Source organism: Lagopus muta, chromosome 3 (genome assembly GCF_023343835.1).
Source record: "Lagopus muta isolate bLagMut1 chromosome 3, bLagMut1 primary, whole genome shotgun sequence".
In the NCBI taxonomy this organism is placed as follows: Eukaryota; Metazoa; Chordata; class Aves; order Galliformes; family Phasianidae; genus Lagopus; species Lagopus muta.
This window is the reverse complement of record NC_064435.1, coordinates 85,425,917-85,447,234: the sequence shown is the minus strand read 5'-3', so window position 1 is coordinate 85,447,234 and position 21,318 is coordinate 85,425,917. Positions and strand designations below refer to the sequence as shown.

Sequence of the window (21,318 nt, the reverse complement as noted above, 5' to 3'; positions counted from 1 at the left end):
AAGCAGTGCTGACATCAACCCCAGGAGCTGCTCCCTCCTGGCCCAGCCAGCGTGCAGGGTGCCAGGAAAAACAGGAGCGAGGGCTGCCAGGGGAGCAGTGTGAGCGAAAGAGGGAAATAAGGAGCTGGGAAGGCTGAGAATGGGGCTGGGGCTGAACACAGCCCTGCAGATGCCCTCCTGCGGGCACACACTGGGAGCCTGCAGGAGAAAGGCACAGGAGTGTTTACTGCCCCGTCAGCTGCAGTTTGCCCAAAATAACAGCTCCAGATATGAGATCAACCGAATACAGAAGTGTTGGTTATTGACACATATCGGGTTTAGAGATTTATTTTCCGTTTCCCACTAAGTGTACCAGAGGTTTCAGCACAAGTGCAAAAAAAAACAAACAAAAAATCACCACACATGAAGAAAAGCCCACGAGTGAGAAACATGCAGTTTCTTCACTGCTCCTGTCCAAATTGTGCTTGTGTGGCTAGCAGTCCCCCCAAAAAAGTGGCGTACGTTTTTAGGACGGAAAAAAAATTGAGAGTACCTATGCTTCCCCAGAGAATTACAAAACCTTATGCTGGAACTCACAAGGTACCCTACTGCAACAGCAAAGCAGCCTCACCTTCCTCTGTTTTGCTCCCTAGCTAGGGGAAGTAGCAGTCCTCCTTAAAAAATCCTCCTGACATCTCTCCTTCTCCCTGCAGAAGCAGAATATGGACTTGATTTGTATAAGCTCTGCTATCCCAGCACTTTACTTCATCCAGATGAGGAGGGCAGGAGAGAGGAAGAGAGAACGTGGTGCTGTTTAGTAAACAGGCAGTTTCTAGGTGGATCCGGGACGCTGGTCCCAGCTTACTGTCCACCCCCCCGCACTGAAGTTTGCTTCGGTGGCAGGAGGAGGAGGCGGAAGGGATGAGAGCAGCAGGGAGGGTCCGTGCTTTCCCTTGTCTTAACGTGACAACACTCTGCAAACACTCAGGGAAAGGAGAGCAGTGCTTTTAAGGAAAATCACTGTGTGCTGGCATTTCCTTCCAGTACAAACGGCAGCAGTGCCACCCCCCTGGCTCCAGGTACTTCTGTATGCTAGAGAGGTCAATGCTGGAAGAAGAGGAGCTCAGCTGATGCCACCTTGCCCCACTCTGTCCCATAGGCAAAGCAAGGTGACAAAACACACTCGTAAGGAACTCCTGAAAAGCTCTCCATTGCCTAGAGTGACCCCCTCCAAACATCCATCTCCAATGCCAGGCTGAGAGCCATTCTCAAGAGCAATATATACTATGTGTACCTGGGGAGGTGTCCTACTTTTTCTTCACAAACCAGGGCCTCATGAGTGTAATTCAGGGTTTCGGCACCTCAGCAGCAGGCCACAGCACTACACTTGCAGTGGGCTTATTTTAAACCACTGAGGACAGGGCAGAATGCAATAATCACAACACCAGCATCTCGCATAGACACTCCATCCTCTGCAGTTCCCTCCAGCTGACAGTTCCTTCCCTCCTCATGAAGCTTATCTGGCTGATCCCAGACACCCAGACAGTCTGTATAGCACCCAGGGAATGCTCTCCTCACATGCAGTGCTGCTGCAATCAGCAGAGATGATTGAGACATCCTCAGGAAACACCTCCCGCTATCTCAACAGCTTCACACGCTAGAGCAGTTTATTATCATCATTATTATTCTTTAAGGCTGCTCCCCTCTGCTCCAGGACGTCAGTCTACGAAGTAAGCCCTTGTGGTTTCAAAGGAGTCTTTCAAAGTGTGGGAATAAGCTGATACGGCTACAGCTGCTTGGATACACAGACAGTGAGAAGCTCCAGGTCTCAGAGGTCCCTTATTCATCTTTGTGAGTTATTAACTCAGCAGCTTAGTGTTACTAGTTACTAACAATTCCAAACGTTAGCCTTGTTAACTATTTCACTGTTGATCATGGCATGCAGGAAAGAGGAAAGACGACAAAGGCTTCTCTGTCTCTCCTATAGCATTTGTTTTGCAAGTAGCCTCTAGAAAGCAGCACCACTTAGGTTCTATCTCAGTCTGCTCCCAAAGCCTGCAACCCAAACATGTAAGCAAGGGGGGCATCTGACTTCCAGGGAGCTAGAAGGAATGCACAGGAGTCAGGAAAAAAGAGTCTCATTTACTAAATTTAAGGAAAGCACAACAACTAATTTACTCAAACTGCAGCTGTGTTATCATCACTGACATCCTGAAGGGCAACTCAATAATGGTTCAAATATCAACTTACCTAACTTTGAAATTTTCAAGGTTCCTTAAGATCACAAAACAAGGATTATTCTCTGACTTGGTAGGCAGAGAATTCTCATTTCCTCTGCTTTTCAGGATGTTTACATCTGATTGGCACATTTGCCCATTTCAACCCAGAAACGCAGAGAGCTTCACAAGAAAAACAAGGAGCATATAAGTATTTATGCCTTCTCTTTAGCCTTCACTCATGGAAGGGTCTCTTTTCTGAAAGGCTGAAGGACCAAAGCCTTAATTGTGTGAGTGTTTTCTCTCTGAAGATACACTACTCCAATTCCCATGAACACAAATTTCCAGGAGGAATATTTGTATAGAAATGTACAGTACGCAATTTAATAGAGCAAACTGATCAAAGGAACAGAAATTTGGAATATCAGATGCAAATAACCTCTGATTTGGAAGCAGTCAAATGATTTCAATCAATGCATGACCAGATATAAAATTACCAAATCTGAACTGTATGTTGAACTGTTATCCATGATATTTTTCATTTTTGTTAGGCTACACCATCACAAGGCCTTCAAAAGCAGGATTACAGATTTAGCTAAAAAAACAATGATGATGCATTACATAATTGTAATGGTCCAAGGGAAAGAAACCCAACATCATTCCTCAGTTATCACTATTCTGCCCTTGAAGTCATGAAAAAAAATAAAGGAAGTAGAAGAAGAGAGTGGGAGGGAGAGAAATTAGAAGTCTGGTTTTGCAGCCTAACCTCCAAACAACTGCTCTTTGGTTTCAGCACAGCAAAAAGATGCCCAACACATCCCAGGTACTGGAGCAAATGTTACAACACAAATACCCCCCCACACAAAACACAATTGCAAATACACACTATTGCTGCTAGGAACTCACAACATTCACTATGTTCTTCTCCAGGGAACTCAGGATTATCCTTTAGCATGAAGATTTTTCAGAAGCTGTTGGATTGCTCACAGGTCCTCAATAGCTCTCCTCTTTCAAATAAGGTGAGATAGAGCTGTAAAAGATAAGTAAAACAAACTAAGGAAAACGAGAAATAAAAGGAGGAAAATCTATACAGCTCTTCAGCAAATGCACAATCAATTCATACGTTTCCTTGTAGAAAATGCATTTTTAATGCGTTACCAAGATGAAGATTTCAGTGTAGCGCGTATGTCAAATGCTGATCTAGAACAGTAAGTCATTTGCTCTACATCCTTATTACCAACAATTAAAACCCAGTTCAGAATTGTTGAAGCATAATGAAACTGTTCTTGGATAATTCAATTGCTATAACAAGTGAGGGAAAAAAAAACAAACAGCTACTCTGGGCTGTTTCGAATAATGTCTGCAAGTAAAGCCCAGGAAGTCCAAAAAGATCCAGGAATACTTTTGTTTCTAATGAACTTCTCTCCAGGAACAAGAGCACCTATCTTTTCCTGCAGTTATCTGTAATACTGCAACAGAGAAGTAGTGAAACCAAAAATATGCATACAAATATTGCTACTCTTCAGTGGCAAGTATTTTTACACAGCTGAAATCTTTAATACTGTGCCTCTCCTTCACATTTATTTGTTTGACCGTATTTTTCTGCAAGCTATCTCTTAATTTTCATTTTATTTTTACCAGCTACATACCAGACATCAAGCTACCCTGCGCCTTTTTACAGCGGTTTGGGAAACCCATCATGCTACCTTTTTAATGGAACTCCACAATCAATATTTAGCAAGAGTGTGTTTCCATACGGCCCAAATTGAGCCTTTTTTTCCTTCAGTTGGGTTCCCACAGGCTATCAATGCTTCTCAAATTGTTGGTGTCCTGTCCTGTTACAAACTCTTCCTATTTCTTTGACATAAGCCTCCTCAAACATTTAGTATGTTATTTCAGGATTCACTTACAGAGAATCCACCCTATTACGACTGCAGTGGAATCCATGTACATATGTGTGCAAAACAAAGACATACACCTGAGATAGCCCCAGCTCTCTTTACGTTCAGTGCAGAACGGTAGGCAACCTAGAGAATAATTAATATGACTTATCTTAAACATCTGCTTTAGGACAGAATGAATCATTCTCCAGAAAGGTCTACTTCTCTCCCTCCATAAAGTCAGTCTAGACACTTAGCTCAGATTGGATGACTACAGATGAATGCAGATGAATCTCACCCTACGTGAAGGCAGGAAACAAGTCAGACAGACAGACAAGAGCATTCATGGGTGAAGAGTAAAGGGAAGACAACGCAATGGTAGTAGGCGAGGGAAACACTCAAAGTGACAGCCCACAGAGAGCCCTTTTTAGTTTAACAACAAAACCCTCCAAAACCCAAACCAACAACTGCCCAACTGATCCAGACAGCTTTGGTGTAAGACTACCACAATTCACTGGCTGAGGTGGAGTCCTCAAAAAGTAGTGCCCATAAATGTTTGCTAACTCTTCCACCTGGTTGTGACTCTCCACTGCACACTGGCAATGACGACGATGACTGGTCTTAGTTGCACACATCTCCCTGATGGATTGTAGCAATGCAATAGACCTCTTACAAAAGCCTTCTTCATTAAGAAACCCTGACCTAGAATTACAGCTCCTCGGTGCCTCAGGCACTGTAACCTCAAGATCTTTTGGATATCCAGGCTCAGGACTTTGGTCAACAACTCCTCCTCTCTGATAAAATGGGACTCTGCTGCTTATTTGACAGAGCAGTACAGTCAGACGTGGTCTTACAAGCTTTGTAATGATAGAAATCCAACCAAAAGGAGTAAAATACAACTTCCAAGTCGACCCTCAACATTTTGTTTAACCTCAAACAGTTTATACTCAACTGAGAAGGCTGTGAGGTGACCTCACTGCAGACTAAAGGAAGCCTACAAACAGGAGGGGAGTCAACTCTTTGAAAGGGTAGGTAACAGCAGGACAAGGGGAAATGGTTTTAAGTTGAAGAAGGGAAGATTTAGGTTGGATGTCAGGCAGAAGTTCTTTACTATGAGAGTGGTGAGGTGCTGGAACAGCTGGAACAGAGAGGCTGTGGATGCCCCGTCCCTGGAGGTGTTCAAGGCCAGGTTGGACGGGGCCCTGGGCAGCCTGGTCTGGTATTAAATGGGGAGGTTGGTGGCCCTGCATGCAGTGGAGGGGTTGGAGCTTCATGATCCTTGAAATCCCTTCCAACCCTGGCCATTCTACAATTCTGCGACTTTTTTTTTAGATTAGGTGAATTTCAAAGTAACAAAATATCAAAAACCTCTCAAAATACTTAAAACATTTTGTGCCTGATTGTTAAAAATGAAACATTTCATTATTTTCAAAATCAGTTCTTCTGGTTCTTTCCCCCCAGTAATTTGGCAATTAAAACATTTCTGAAAAGTTCATTCTTAATTTTCATTACTTCCCTCAAAAAATCACCCAACACATATCTCTCGTTATTCAACATTTTGGTGAATCTGAACATGGATTGCAAAGAACTATCAGGAAATACTTAGCATTTCAGCAAAAATTACATAGCTTCCAACTATTTTTAATACGAGCAGAGGTTTTTATTCCAGGCATGTCTTGTCACCCATACCAAATCCTGCTTGCATCTATTCCTTTGTGCCACTCTCCAGAGAAAGCCACCCCTAACACTGCACTGAAGCTCACTTTGGTCAGCAAATGTCATTCTACTAACTTCAATAGGCTGGATGAGGGTTCTGATTGCAATTTAAACAAGGCCATGATTGACTGTACAAAGACTCCAGTAATGGAACTAAAAGCCCTGCATGCTAAATATGCAGTTATCTTGACACCAGTTTCCAGTTTGTGTTGCAGGCTCCTTCCAGCATGAGGACACCAGAACAAGTCAATAAGAAGCACCGGTTTGACATCATGCACTGACAATCTGCAGCAGCTATCCTTGCACACGCACTCATTTCACGGGAAAGATGGCATGAAGCAAGGCAACCAACCCCTAAGGGGAAGAAGGGTGAGAGAGCTGGTATTTACCACAGAGTGCATATACATGCACCATGCACACAGCCAGTTATTGGGGAGCAGATGATACACTGCAAATTCATAAGCTAGTTTCATCTGCAGCTATGTGCTTGACCTTACCCTTTAGCAGTTGTTTCTGTAAGAGGCAAGTTGCCTATAAATGTTCCCAGCCATCTTTATGCTTAAGATGTAAAAACAGCACAGCACAAACTTCAGGACATGCACAGAGACACCTTGCTTCTCGAAGCACACTCCTGTCCTGGCCAGCTGAGTGCTCATGCTCCAACCAGGACAATCTTTTTACTACACAGTATCTGGCACTTTGCTCTTTGTGGAGAAGGGGAATGAGTTTTAGCTCTGAGGGACCATTGAGGAAGGAAGTGGGCTTCATCAGGCAAATAACTCATCCTCTGTTCCAGAACAAACAGCTTTCTTTCACCCTTGTCTACATTTGGAGCAACTATTCTGAAAGCGCGGAAAATACAGACACAAGTACAATGTGACCCTGGTTTGTAGTACCAACAAAATTTCAACCTCACTTTGTCATCAAAGTTTCAACAAGGTCAATAAATCATTATCAAATATACAACATTATAAATATATATATATATATATACATGATGGTTGAATCTTATTCATACTGTTCATAACCATATTACAGACATGATTACTGACCACACTTCTGCTATTAGCAGGAACCATTGCACAAGGAGGCTGGTTTTCATGGTCCCACAGCATTCTGGTTATTCAAATGTAACAGCATACCCTGCCTCTGAGCCCTAAGAAGGGCAAAGAATTCACAAATTAGAAGTGAAATGGAGATGAACAGACCTCAAATCTAAGAATGAGGAAATACTTTGGGGGAATATTTAGATAATAAAATTGGACCCCAGGGCAATCAACAAGTACGAACCACAGTACAAGCAAGCAATTGCAAACTGGCCAAACCAAGAAGCAGAAAGGAGCTCTGTGCAATACAGTGCATTTATTCCAACAAAAGGTCATGCTCTCCACCTTGCTTTGAAGAGGAGGCAGTGAGAAATCACCATTTCTCCAGTCCTTTCCTGCAGGCTTTTAATTGTTGTTTCTTACTCTCTTGCCTCAGATAATTTGGTTTTCCTAATTCACAAATCAGCGTAAGCTAATAAAACTGTTTAAGAGACGGCAGCATTGTTCCTGTCTGAGTTGTTCTGTTGTTTGCTATTATCCCACAACTAATCCTTCAACTCAAATAAAACCGTAATTCATTTTCTCCTTTATTTTCCTGTGCATGAAACAGTTGCAGACAAGTTCAGTCCTGCCCTGCTGCAAATGGGAAAGGCGAGGCTGGATCTTTTTGGAGCGTATGCGATTTCAATTGCCCAATGTGCATATCATCTATCATGGGAGGAAACAACTTCTAAAGGATTTCCAACAGGTCTAGCTGAGTTTATGCACACAGAAAAAAATTTAATGGAAAAGGGAATAAAACCAACTATTGTTCAGATTTCAAGTTAATAAAGGCTTCTCCACATCAGTCATGCCGAACTTTACCCATCTGAGAATCTGCTGACATTTTGTGTAGTGTACAAAGGCTGCTTCTGATGGGGCTGACTCATCTTTACATTAACTGTTCCGCTAGTGTAAAAAGCCTTGAATTACAATCCAAACCTTTCTGGGGGCTTACAGCAAAGCCCTTTCACCTTAGCATAAAAGAGGCTCAGTCTGTTTAAGAGCTGGGCATCTCTCTAACTTCTGTTTACCACCCATTCCTCGTCCAAAGCTGACAACACATGGAGCTCAGCCCTCCCCAGCCTGGCCATGTGAGCAAGCACTTCCATGGATTTGCATGTGATCTGCAGAGAAACACCCAACTTCACAGCACCTCAAACCCGCTTTGTGCAGGGTGAATAAACCCTGTCTGGGTGCAAGGGAAAAGCAAATCAGGCTGTCAGCCCTTTGCACATCCTGCAGGTCCTAAAGCAGAAAAGCAATAGGCAGCCTGTGGGGGCTCAGACAACAAGGCCCCCCAGTTTGTAGTAGGGGTAAGAACTTGCATGTTTTCTCCCCCAGCTCTATGAACATGTCCACAGGCTGCTCCAGCCCTTTGCACCTTTTCTCCATGTGAGTGCTGTTTCCAGTGCAGGTACCCACTGGTGAAATGAAGTGCTGCAGGATAGGAGCATCTGTCTGCAAGCAGCCGACACAGGGGGCGAGCATGCAGGGTAAGGCTGCATCTCACATCCTCCAGTGCAGAAGCCAGTAGTGAAGGTGATCAGGAATTCTGATCAACTAGTGTAGCTGTGAGTCTCACAGAAATCAGTATCCTGAGAATGAACTTAAAAAAAATGGTAGTTATTTTTCCCAACTTAACCTCAGGTAAAGCAGCACTGATCTCAATCCTACTCATTGGTTATACTTCAGTAATAACCACTTTTCCCAATAATACTTGAGGTTAAACTGTGGTTAGCTCTGCACTTAGTTTCTGAGGTTCTCCCCATGAGGAGTGCAGTATAAGATACTGAAGCAGCAAGCAGGCAGGTGGGCTGTGGGTGCGACATGCAGTGCCATCCAGGGAAAAGAAAACTAATGAGTCTGGGTTGTTTTGTCTACGGAGAAATTGAAGAAGCAACTTCTTCTTCCAAGCAGAAGAAATTGGGGAAAAAAAATGCAAATAGTCCATAACAATTCAGGCTCAGAGCCTGAATGTTGAACAGATACAAGTAATAAATGTAACCACTCAGGATGCTTCTGTTACACGACAAATGTTTTTCTTTTGTGAAAGCCATTATGCAAAAAATGCAGCTCAGCCACAAGTACAGTGAGCCTCCTGCATGTCGGGGGAACCACAACACACTGCTTACTTGTGGATGAGAATGAGTCCAAGGGCTGTACCTTCATTAAACCCACAGACAGCATCGCACAGGTGACGGCCACAGCACTTCCTGTAAACGCAGTGTAGAAGAGAGGACCCAAAACCTGTGAGCCCCACAGCTCAGCAGCACCAAAATCACTGCTGAGGTTCCATCTTTATGCAGCAACTTAGAGACAAACCACCTGGGGAGGACAGTTCTGAAGACAGTAGCACTAACAAATAGCAGTAGGCGGGCTGAGCCCTTGGCCAATGCTTTTCTGGTGGCAGGAGCAATCCCAGGGGATGCCCACCCTCCCAGCGCTGTGGTGCAGGTGAGACCGGGCCAGGGCCCGGGGCCAGCAGCAGGATCCAGCACCAATTCAACCTCCTACTTACACAGAGCTTCCCCGCGGCCTCGAGTAGCAGGTTTGGCCAAGAACAGCCATAGGAGGGGAAGCTGGGAGCCTGGGGCCGTGCGGACAGACGGGCAGACGCAAGCTCAAACAATGCCATCACGTGAGCATCGCTTCCTTAGGATGCCAGCGCAGAACCCACCCTTACCCTTCTCTCCCTGTTTTCCAGCACAGATGCATCTTTTGTGCTTCTGAGACAGTACTGTAAAACAAAGGCACTATTGACAAACTTTTTTTTTCTTTTTTGGTAGGATTAAGATGACTTTGCTGGCTCACAGCAGAGATTTCAATGATTTCAACACCGAGCGCTAAGTAACAGGAACACCGCTTGGCAATAAATCCAGAGATTACCTGTTGAAACATTAATGGCAAACACCTTTTGATGTGGGCTGCTTTATGTGGTGCATAAGCCAGCACTGTAATTATGCATTTCCTTTCTATGAATCTAGTATGTAAACCTGAAGTGTTACTGTTTGGGTGTGTGTGTGTGTGTGTGTGTGTGTGTGTGTGCACACGTGTGTCTGTGTTACAGGAAATGCTCTCCAGCTGAGTCTGCGATTCAGCAGTGTAGCTGCACGTAGTACGCCTGCAGCGGGACCTCAGCCCTTTCATTCATTGTGCACCAAGCGGAGGGCTCCAGCAACTGCCACACTGAAGACAAATGCCAGCATGAGTCATAGCAGTCGGAGTGCAAACATGTTTGCTGTCGGGTGACTCATAATATCACATCCTGAATTCGCAGACCTTCCTATAAATAATAATTTCTGCTATTGTTGTATTTCTTTGATACAACGCAAGTTTAAGAGCGATGCCGAATCTACAGCAGCTTTCCCATCTACGAAGAAAATGTTTTTCTACTCATCCCTTTTGTTCTTGACCTGCAGGCATCTGCCTGTAGTAAGCTGTCCACGGTGACTGAAGATGTAGTTGTGTCAATCAGACTTAGCAAAATCCAAGCATGGCCCAAAACATGTAACCAGGAAGAGCTACCCAGAAAAAAGACAGTGAACCAAGGCCAAACCATAGGACCTGTTACCTGCTGTGCATCCTTTCTGTATCAGCACTTGGCTGATGCACTACTTCTGGCATGCCTTAGCATATTCAGCATGCAGACAAGAGGAACGTTATGTCGGTGTGGGATGCAGCCCAGGAAAGTGGCTACACATGGAGCATGGGCAAGAAGGGACTGGCCTGTCACCCTGCCAGATACCACATCCACACGGAGCAAAAAGGAGAGCAAAAGCTTCAGTTGCTCTCTGCTTTGGTACAGCATGCAGCCGTCGTTTCTTCACACCTGGTAACAAAATTAATGCACTGTAATAATTGGTAATGATTACCAATTCAGGAAAGCATCTGCATCAGAAAAGCCATGTAAGTGCCTTTTCAAATAAGGCAGAACTTAATCAGGTATATGGCCAAATTTATTCTGGAGGGTGCTGATAGGAACCTCTGAAATCTCTGCTAGCAAGAAAAAAAACCAACAACTAAGACTTTGTGCAAGGTTTTGTGGGGCTTTTCTTACTTGATTTTCAGTTAGGAATTGATTCTCTTTTTATGTGAAAGAGAATTCATACATGTACAAATCTCTTTACATCAAGTCAAGGCAGTCTTGCCTTCCTCTTATTGTTCTGTGGAGTAACCACTCACAAGTTCATTTCTGATACCTTTCTCAGGCAAAATAAAAGGCCTCTTAGAAAAATCTTATTGCTAAAACAATGGAATTCTCCTGGGAATGACTTCGTTATGGAAATGAAGTGACAGCTTCTTTTATCTAGCCAAGCAGCAAGTCTGCATGTATAAAAGGTATTCTGTGCACAAAGTACAGTGAGTGGGAGGACATGAAAATGCTATTTTTAATCCCAATTTCAGCATTCCTCCCATACAGATCTCCTAGCATAATAACAGCAACAACAATAATGATAATTAATAATGTCAAAAAAGGAGTATCATGTCTTAAAGGTGACTGTCATGTGAGAAAGGAACTCATAGTTAATGTCTTGTAAAATTTGGGACAAATACAAAGGTTTTTTTCAAATCACTTGACATCGAGCCATGAGTTTTGTGAGATTTGCAATTTGCCCCCCTAACTTTCACACAGTTACAGAAGAAAAAAGCACAGAAAATAAAAAATAAGGCAAGTAAGTTATTACTAGAAACAACATGTGTTACCTCTACTATTTGCTTTCCTGCAACGAGTGATGCTTTCAGAAATGCTGCTATCCCTTTAGTTAACAACCGAGCTGAGGCTCGTAACGTTCAGCTAAGCTCATGTCACAGTTTTCGACTTAGGAAAGAAAGAAAACCCAAAGAAAATCCAGAACCTGGCAATGTTTCCAAACGTGCTGTAAGCAAGAGCAGAATGCATGCTCTGGCTTGAGGATTGGAAAACACCCCCAAAAGACCCATCTCTGCTTCACTTCACTTCACTTCTGGATCCATTCCTCAAGTAATTCTAACAGAGCAGTGACAGCAGATTAACATGCACAGAGAAAGCAGGAGCCAACCCTTCCACCCTACCAAGAATATGCTAGCTTCGGTGGGCCTGGTGCACAATTGTCTGAAGGCAGAAGTTAGCCCTGATTATTGCAAGACTGTTATTTGGTTGGGCTATCTCCTACCGGTGGTAATTAGGACAAGCCTTTGCATTTCACACCTAATAAAAATTAACGAGAGCGAGCAGGCAGTAACAAAAGACCCAAGATGTGCAAGCACACCAAGGGGCAACTCAAGACCCACTGGTGCGACTGCACTCGGAGCAGCCCTGCCACTGGAAAGCCCCTGTTTCACACAAAATTGGAGCAAATGCAGAAATGACAGGTGCCATCTCTGCTGCTCCTGCAGCAACATGTCACAGTTTGACACTGCCTGGCCCAAGAGGCTTTCCTCTGGGTCCTCAGTCTGCTTTTTTGGTCATGTAAAACGCTCACTAGAAGCAGGGCTGGATCCAGATGATCTTTAAGGCTCTCTCAAACCGAAGCCATTCTAGGACTGTGATCATATGATCAGTAGTAGTGTGACTCACGCACAAACCACTGCCCTTGGATCCTCCCAGCGTGGCAGCTACGATCTACTCTCAACAGCCACCACTTACAGACTGTTCAGGGCACGCTTGAAGGCACTTCTGCTCTCTGACTCTCCTAGAGGAGAAGATTTCTTTCCATTTTTTCATTTAATTATGGTGGTAACAGATTAAAAAAAAATGTAGGACTAGAAGAAGTGAGCCCATTTTTCATTTCTGTCCATTGCCTGCTGCCAAACGTGCTCTCTGCTGGTCACTCACCCAGCTCAGTGCCAATGCAATGCTTGGCTGGACACGTCACCAGTACTTAACCTTCAATAAAATTAAACACGATAATACTTAGCAGTCATTGAGACTTTTACTTATTAGAATCACTATAAAAAAATTAACTGCACGCTCATACTGTAACACCCCTGCAAGGTAAGTGCATCATTCATGCCTTATGCAGAGGGGAATTCCACTGGAGAAAGGATAATTGACCTGCCCAAAGCTATGCAACACAGGTGCTCCTGTTTCCTGGTCCTCTGCTTATTCCAACAGACCAGTTTCAGCCTTTCCTGAAACTTGTAGCAAGTCAGATTCCTGCCATCCCTTCCACTTCTTTCTGCAGCTGAAGGAAGTGAGGGAGCAGCTCCTTTACTGCACGTGGGGAACGTGAGAGTGGTCCCAGAGGGACCAGTGCTGACTGAGCAACCTCCACCTCCATGCAGCCAGATAACAGGGCCTGCAGGAACACTTTCCACACCACCACCAACATTTTAAGTCTGTATGGATGCCCTCTAGTCCTGGAGCAGGAGCAACATGGGACAAGCAAGCAAGCAGTGGCCCTCATCTCTGTGGGTCAGGACTCAGTTGTCAGCACTCACCATGGCTGGTCACCGCTTGGCCGGTCCATTCTGCAGCAGGGCCTGCTGCTCCATGGGGTAGATCTGAGCTTTTAACCACCTCTGGAAGGTGAAAGCCCTTTGCCTTCATTGGTGGGGCTCCTGCCTCTGGGCCTGCTACCACTGCCTCCTCATGGCTTCTTAGGCAACATTTTAACATCTCAAGCAAAGCAGCGCTTAAACCAACAGCAGCACTTGATCCCACCTACTCGAACCACCTGCCCTGAATTGGGAGGAACGCCATAACCAATCACACCCTAGAGGAACTGGCTTCCCAAACTTCAGTCAGAAAGGACCAGATCTCCAGGACACGGCAGCCCTCGCTCACTCCACTGGGAGGCAGTGGGCAGAAGTGCCACGTAATGTAACCAGCACAAAGTCGTGGCCGTGGGGGAGAACGTGGCAATGCATGGAAAATGTCATCGGCCAAAAGGCAATTAGCAGCCAGGCTAAATGCAGAAGCAGAAGGGAGTGGTTTCCTAACAAAACAAGCCTTGTTAAAAAATAAGAGAAAAAAAAAACCACCCTAAACCTTGCTTTGCTCAGAAACGCAGCATTCTCGGGAGACTGAAAGCATCTGAAAAAAATACTTCTGGGAAGCTTTCAGTAAAGATTATTCTTTACAGACAGATTTGGCAGCCCTTCCTGCTCTGTCTCCTAATGCTGCTGAGCATAACTATGTTAAGTCAATAAGCAAAGCCACTCAACATTTTTTTGAGGTTTTCTAGGCCAAGAGAGGAAGCAGTGAGATAGGGAAGTTTTCAGAAGTGGGAGTTGTGCCTGCCTCGCTTCTAATTGTAGTGAAACTGTCAACCTCTGCGTTGTGTTTCAAGACGTTACACTTCAAAATCATTCCCTCTGTGCTTTGAATTGCTATACTTTTAAGCTAACTACTTCTAAAAGTGCTATTTTAAAAAAATGACATCTTCAACCACATTTAACGTTGCGAATAAATCTGAATTTGCAAAGTCTCATTGGGTCCCTGCAAAAGCGCAGATTTTTATCATACTTGACAGCCAATCTCTTGGAAACGATCTGTGCAAAAATTCAGATTATATTATATCGTATCAAGACATTCAAGAGAAAATGTGTTTTTCTTTGTTACAAGCTAAAAATAATGATGTTCTTTTCACCTCAGATTAAAAAAACCGCACTCAAGTGGCAAACAATAGTGAAACCAATTAGTAATCTTACAACCTAGAATCCTACTGACGTGCAGGCATGCATTAATCGTATTTCAGAATGAGCTAGAGGCACGCGTGGCCAAAAAAAGTGAACTAGGCTGAGTTGCACCCCTGCACTCAGCCAAAAGAGAAGTGAGTCCAGGCACTACACTGAGATGCAAAGATCCTTGTCCTTGAGCCCTACCACAATGATAACTTCACTCGTAAGCCAATGTGCCAAATTTCTGTTTGCTGCCCAGATCAAGCAATGAGAGAGATACCTGCTGAAATGCAGGGAGCTGAGGGTGCCCAGCGCTTTCCAAGTCTCCCCCATAAATATTTGAATATTAGGGTAATTAGGAGGCCACGCTCCTTTCATGCTGTCACGAAATAGAGCATTCATGTTGATTTAGCTTTAATGATTTCAGAGTAAGGAGGATGGTCTCAGAAGAGTAAAGGTGGTTAGGTTCAGTAAGACTTGGGCGTATTCACAGCTCATTGCTCAAGGTAGTAAAACCAATTCAGACGAAATGTTTACTGCTAAATATCTGGGGAGATGGCAAACAGGCATGTAAACAGCTCACAGAGCGTAGGCTGAGAATGAGCTCCATGTGATCACAAGCCTCAGCAAGGACCTACCTTAAGCTTGTGTGCCCAGCACAAGGAAGCCCCAGCCCCTGCATAATACTTTCCCCAAACAGAAGATTACACTGTACCTTGTGAGGCTGAACAACTTTGAAGTGTTGTCCTGAGGTCTGCCAAAGTTCGAGGTGTTCCAAACGCCAGGTTTCAATTGAAGCTGATCTATTTTTCACATCCTTCTCCCGGCCCCTCATTTCTCTGCTCTAAAGGAGGATAGTACTGTGTTTAATCCTGGGAAAGAAGCTCCTACCATTTCTTGCCAATGACTGCCCCTTGCAGCACTTGGAGGTTGCATCAGGTGCTTTCCGAGGAAGTACAGGCTCGCTCACTGCTCACTGTACAATGGGTGCTCAGCCGGGCCAGGCTCTGGAGCCATGAATGCTCTCCTAGGGGTTATTTCTGTACTGAGGAAGCAAGGAGACATGGCCTCCCTTCTACAGTCCTCAACAAAAGCTCCTGCACCTCCAGCTTATGAGCCATCACCACTTCTCCATGCAAGGATATAATTCCTCCCCATCCCTTCCCAGTCCAACAGAAAAAAAACCAGCGTCTTAACCACACAATAGTGATGCTGGCAAAATCCTCCCCCTCCAAACCCTTGGCACCACTTGTGCAAGAATCACAGAATCAGAGAGTCAAGAGGTGAGGAAACAGAGCTGTGTCACACGGGAACAGCTGAGCTACACTGAACAACAGCCAGCAACAGTTCTGACAAACCAGCCAGCGCCCAGCCCAGCTCATTTCCCCACAGAGATGCTGCCCTGCAGAACCGAGCAGGGCTGCATCACACTCTCGAGCACCACAACCATCTGGCAAACGTGTTCATCAGATCACTGCCATAGTTCACAAATCCCTTTCAGGCTGGGCACAAGGTAAGCACAAAGTTTTTGCCAGGCCTGCACTTTTTTCTTCCCGGTTCCACATCATGCGAATCATTTCTGTTTCTCAGCACCAAAGAGTTAATAGAAGAAAGAACTACTGTGGCATGTGCTCCGTGCAAGGGTAAGTGGATTGGCCAGCTATCAAAGCAGATTGTTAAATACTGCACTGAGCTCCCCATTTTTTCCCCCGACTGCAATAAACGTAAGGATTTAATGTGGCTGTAAATGTAAACCTAGACCACATCTGCTGATAAAGCAAAGTCTTTGTACTTGCACAACTGCCATTAACAGTATCCAAAATACTTAACTTTCATGAATTCTCCTACATTCAAAAGCTGACCTGCAGCCTGCCTGAGGCAGCCAATGAGAACTACACACTCAGCACAACTGCACCTTAAAGACAGAAGGGAAATGGTGATTGTGCTATAATACAAAATTAGACTTCTAAGAAAGTAAATCATTAGTGCAGCTGCTAGGCCGCTGTAGTATTTTGAGTACCACTTCACCACACCGGACCAAAACATTTCAGCATGGCTCTCACCTGGAAGGCAGTGCTGGGTAATACAGTCATGTTATTTGTCTCTTTCATCATGGACATCAGCTGAACTGGTGTCTGTCACATCCTGCTATTAGACTTTTCATTTACATTAGCTGAGGCTGTTCTGCTGTTTGAAAATTTCTACAATCCTGCAATCACATTAGTAGCTCAGAAGAGAGCCTATGATCTCTTGGGAAACTTCAGCCACAGACTCTGGCCATGAGCATTCTTGCTACTTCTCAGAAGATAACTGAATTCTGATATAGTATTCTAATTTTAACTAATTTCTTGGCAAGATATTCTCTCCTTCTGTGCACACGTCAGACATGGATTCTGTTCTAGCAGTCCTCCCTTGGTTAATTATTACCAAACCACTTGAAGGCTTCTCCACCACAAGTCAGGTGTGAGCAGCTAAGACCCACCTAACAGGACTCAATCCCTGAACACTTTCATTGTGAATGGCATAAAGCAACCCTTGGTGAGCCTACTTCCTTGTTGGTGCACGCTCTGCTCTGTACTCCCCAGAGGAAGGTAACTCAGGGCAGCAGCACCTCTGCTAAACCACTAATCTTCTTTTTGAGATTCCTTCCTCTTGCAAGACCTACAGGCATAAAATCCAGCCCAGGATGTAACAAGCAACTCTTTCTACTGTCTTTAATATTATTATTCCAGAACTATTAATAATAGCAAAATAATTTCATTTGCACTGCTAGCAAATTTAATTTTCATATGTATAATCAACAGAATTATGCATACAAATAGACATTTACTCTTTCATCCAGGGCTTGGAGACAAAAAAAAGAAAAAGGAAGCGTGTTTTATAGTTGGCCCCATTGGCATCTGTAGCTAATCCTGCAGCCTCAGCTTAAGTGGAACTCTGTGCTATCCCAGTCTATTTCTAACTATCCAATACTTTCCCAGCCTATGACTAGTTTCATTTTAGAAGCACGTGTGCTACAATATTCACATCCAGATTTCAAAGATCTAACTGTGTTTCAAGGTGCGAGCTAGATCATACTCTATTTCACACCGGAGGACCAACTGAGAATTTGGAGTGCTTCCTCAGGATCCCTACAAAGGGCCATACTTAACAGCAAAATAGACTGCCACAAACACGTAAAAAGGAAAGCTGAATCTCTGGGTTGAGAACAAGTGCGATGATTTCGCACTGGAATTGCACACACCCCATCTGCTGGCTTTCTGGAAGACTGAGAACTGAAACAGCAGCAAGTTTTCCTCTTTGCTGAAGTTACACACGGAGCAGTGCCTGATAGCTGAGTGCTGCACAAAGCTACGGGGAACCACAGCCTGTCCCAGGTGAACCACAAAGAAGCCCAGACCAACAAATCCACTCAGAGCTAATACAGGCCACAATCTGATGAGATGAATGTACTCCAGCTGACAAAATTCTGGGTTGCACTGTGCACCTGCTTGTCTAAGACCCTTGATGCGGGGCTCACAGAACTGACCAGCAACAACCACAACGTGAATCCAGAGTCTGAGGGGACTATAAGCATTGAGGGCTGACCGTAAACCGTCTCAATGTGTGACAGATCTCCTCAGGTCCTTCCCAGACATGCAGGCTATCACTGACAGCTTCACTGACATGCCACGGGGATTAGCAGAATCCCAGTCTGCTGGGATTATCCTGGGTTCCCAGTGAGCCCCTTCCGGAAGTGATTGGTGTCAAAGCCCCAGCACTTTGTCACAAAGACTCGTAATGGATGTGATTTCTAGTAAAGGTTGAATTCACAGCAATTTTATTTGCATACAGGGTTGGAGTCAGTTCAGAAGCAGACTCTTCAGTTATCTACAACGTTTGGAGGAACTCGCTGTTGAAGAAAGAAAATAGTATTTGTCTTTCATCGGCTACTGGCCTTCATCGCAGGCCAAATTCTGCTCTTCCATCCACTGCCACTTCAGCAGCGTGGCCTGGGATGAAACTGAGAGTGATACAACAGAATTGTACCGAAAGAAATGAAGCTAAATGTTTAATTTTCAAAAATGTACATAGGTTGCTCCAAAAGTACTGCCTCCTATTTATTTCCATTGAAACTACAACAGATACAAAGTGTACATAACATAATTTGATAGAGCAAATTCTCAGCTACAAAATACTGCTTTTCAACATAGTCACCACCATTCACTATGCGTTTTCATCAGCAATGACTCATGAAAGCCCACCGTAGCCATCCAGAATGCAATTTGTCTTTCATGTCACTGTTGCCACTGCTGAAACACACCACCTACCTCCTCACTGTGCTCGCATCCACTGCTTGGGCTCCAGAAACATTCAGCTAGTATTGATGAATGTCAGTGGGTGCCACTTTTTCCACATGGAGGACTTCAATGACACACCTCTGCTTCATATGCACTTCCATGTCAGATGCCTTTCTGTCAGACTCCCCCTCTGCTGCCATCCATCACACGGCAACAACATGTAACAGAATACTGGTGGGAAGGTTCAATCTCTACTGCCATACACCAACACCCACCTCTGATACTGTGGATCAACACAATAAATTAGGAGGCATTACTTTCAGATCAGTTCTTGTAGGTGATACCGCTTTTAAAAAATACTGTTCCTATGCAGAACACTTAAAATTTACCATCTGATTAGAGGCTACTTTTGCTGTTGACCTCCCGTCTCCATTTCCTGAGCCGAATGTTGAGAAGGCGTAGTACAGTTTCAAGCTATACACCAGCCAAAGAGAACAGTGATGTGAAACTGATATTTGTGTTTTGTCAGAACCAGCAAAGGTGTGTCTGCACAGAGCTGTGATAACTGTCAGCACCTCAAAGCAATTTAGATCTCTGCCTGTCTGTGCGCCAGGCAATCTTCAGAGCTGCAGATCTCTGGCTTCTGAGTGCTAATGTCTCAATAACCTCAGCTGCACAAGCTCCCCAAATTAAAACAGCACATTCATCCATTTCTAGGAATCAGCCACAGTTTGGATGACGCATCATTCCAGCGCTCAGTTTCTTCTGGCCACAAATGCATCCTAGAGATCTTAAAACTCAGCCCTTCCCCAGCTCCAACTGGAGTTGGACCAAGTGTCCAGCACTGGCACCGGACCCAGTGCAGTGCCAGAGTGTTTCAGTAATGAACCCACTAGCATGGGAGATGTTTTTAGAAACACTGGGCACAAGGCACCTTTGCCAAGGTTCAGTGAGCTTTCTGCTGGTGACTTGAGCGGACGTATTGAATGTCAGCTGGTATGTTTATCTTCTTTAAACACTGAGCTGCCTTTCAAATAAAATCTAACTGGACAGATTACTGGTTTAATGCTAATGGAAACTGATCAAAAGACCCTACATTATTTGGCTGCCTTACCTTAAAACCTTTTCCTGCTTTACTTTCCATGCAAAATACATCAAAAGAGCATTCCTATCAATGGAGACCCTGTAAATTTATGAAGATGAGGAAAATGACACTAAAACTGGGTTGTGTATAAAAACATCAGAAACCCTTCATGCATTTGCACATGGGCTACTTTGGAAAACAGGAGTTAGAGACCTACTCTATATAAGCACATTTGAAAATAACACTCCTTATCTACAAAAGGCAGGTTTTCCTCAGTTTCTATCATGGTTCCTTTGGCTAGAAACAAAAGGCACTGGCAAGCTAGCGTAAAAACGGAACAAGCCGATGCTGTCACTTAAGGAGAAGATAAACAGCAATGGTCAAACTTCCACCAGCCAGCTCTCTCTCCACGCCTATTTGAAGGGACAATGGCTGGCCACCACCTGGACCAAAGCTGTCAGTGCATTTAAATGCAGAAGGGCTTTCATGATTCTCAGGCAGCACAACTATTTCTTTTTGTCTGAACTCTTTTTAGAAAGCATGAATAGCGACTACATAGCAGAGCATAGATGCCTATTAACAAAGCCAACAACAATTACTGCTATGTCTAAGAATCAACAAAAAAAACACATACCAATGTATTCCAAAGGCGTTTGCTCACAAAGCAAACTCAATCCACACAAGCCCCAGCAGAGAAACCCAATTGTACGTCATGATTTACGATCTCTCAGCAGGTTGTACTGGGTCCTCCAGATTCCACGCTTGCCTTTGAAAGCAATTAAGTTTCTAGCACTTCTGGGAGCGACAAAGCTCCATCTACGCAACCTGCACGATGTGCTCGCTGAGCCTGCAGCCTGGCAGCCCACACTACAGCACTGAGAGAACTTTCCCTCGACTTGTCTGGGAGTGGAGCTGTGCAAAGGGGCCCCTTTCTGCTTTGCTGCCGTTTCATCCAGGCAGCCAGGTGGGGCTGGACCTTCGGAACACCTGCAGGGCCCCTCTCAAGCAGGAGAGAGGAATCTTTCCTCACCAAGGAAAACTGTGCAATTTCAGCGGGTGTGACCTATTCCAATTACTCAGCAAGACTGAGAAGCCTTACTTACATTACAGCATGTCCAAAAACCATGATGAAACTGAGGCTCCGCTGTGCTACGCTCTGTGCAAAAACATGAGAAGGCAGCACCTGCTGTATGCCGCTTACGTCTTACGCAGAGCAAGCCGTACCTGAGGCAAGGGCAAGGAGCACGTGTACAGCGGGAGCTCCACGTAACCACAGTACAAATGCTGCTTCTGAGCTCTTGTAGTACAGCAGCACAGCCTGATCAAAACTACATCAGTCACAGGCCCCGGAAGCAAAAAGCAACGCAGTTTCTATCACCACGCTGCTTGCAGCTGTAGTACAGATTCTCTTGTGAGGACAGAGCAAGAATGGGGTGAGGAAGGACTGGGCATGGGCAATGGCTGCAGCATGGC

At 44.6% G+C, this 21,318-nt stretch overlaps 1 protein-coding gene across 10 annotated transcripts in view; it reads right to left on the bottom strand.

Moving 5' to 3' along the window:
- The window catches only part of ATXN1 (ataxin 1), a 202,629-nt gene that overhangs the window by 81,733 nt on the left and 99,578 nt on the right, over window positions 1-21,318 (bottom strand). For 8 of the 10 annotated variants that reach the window (XM_048940514.1, XM_048940507.1, XM_048940510.1 and 5 more), the window contains one exon: window positions 3,102-3,225. The gene's annotated coding sequence lies outside the window, so the exon portion shown is untranslated. Of the gene's footprint in view, window positions 1-3,081; window positions 3,226-15,196; window positions 15,326-21,318 lie in introns of all 10 variants that reach the window. The other 2 variants (XM_048940512.1, XM_048940511.1) reach the window with 2 other exon arrangements.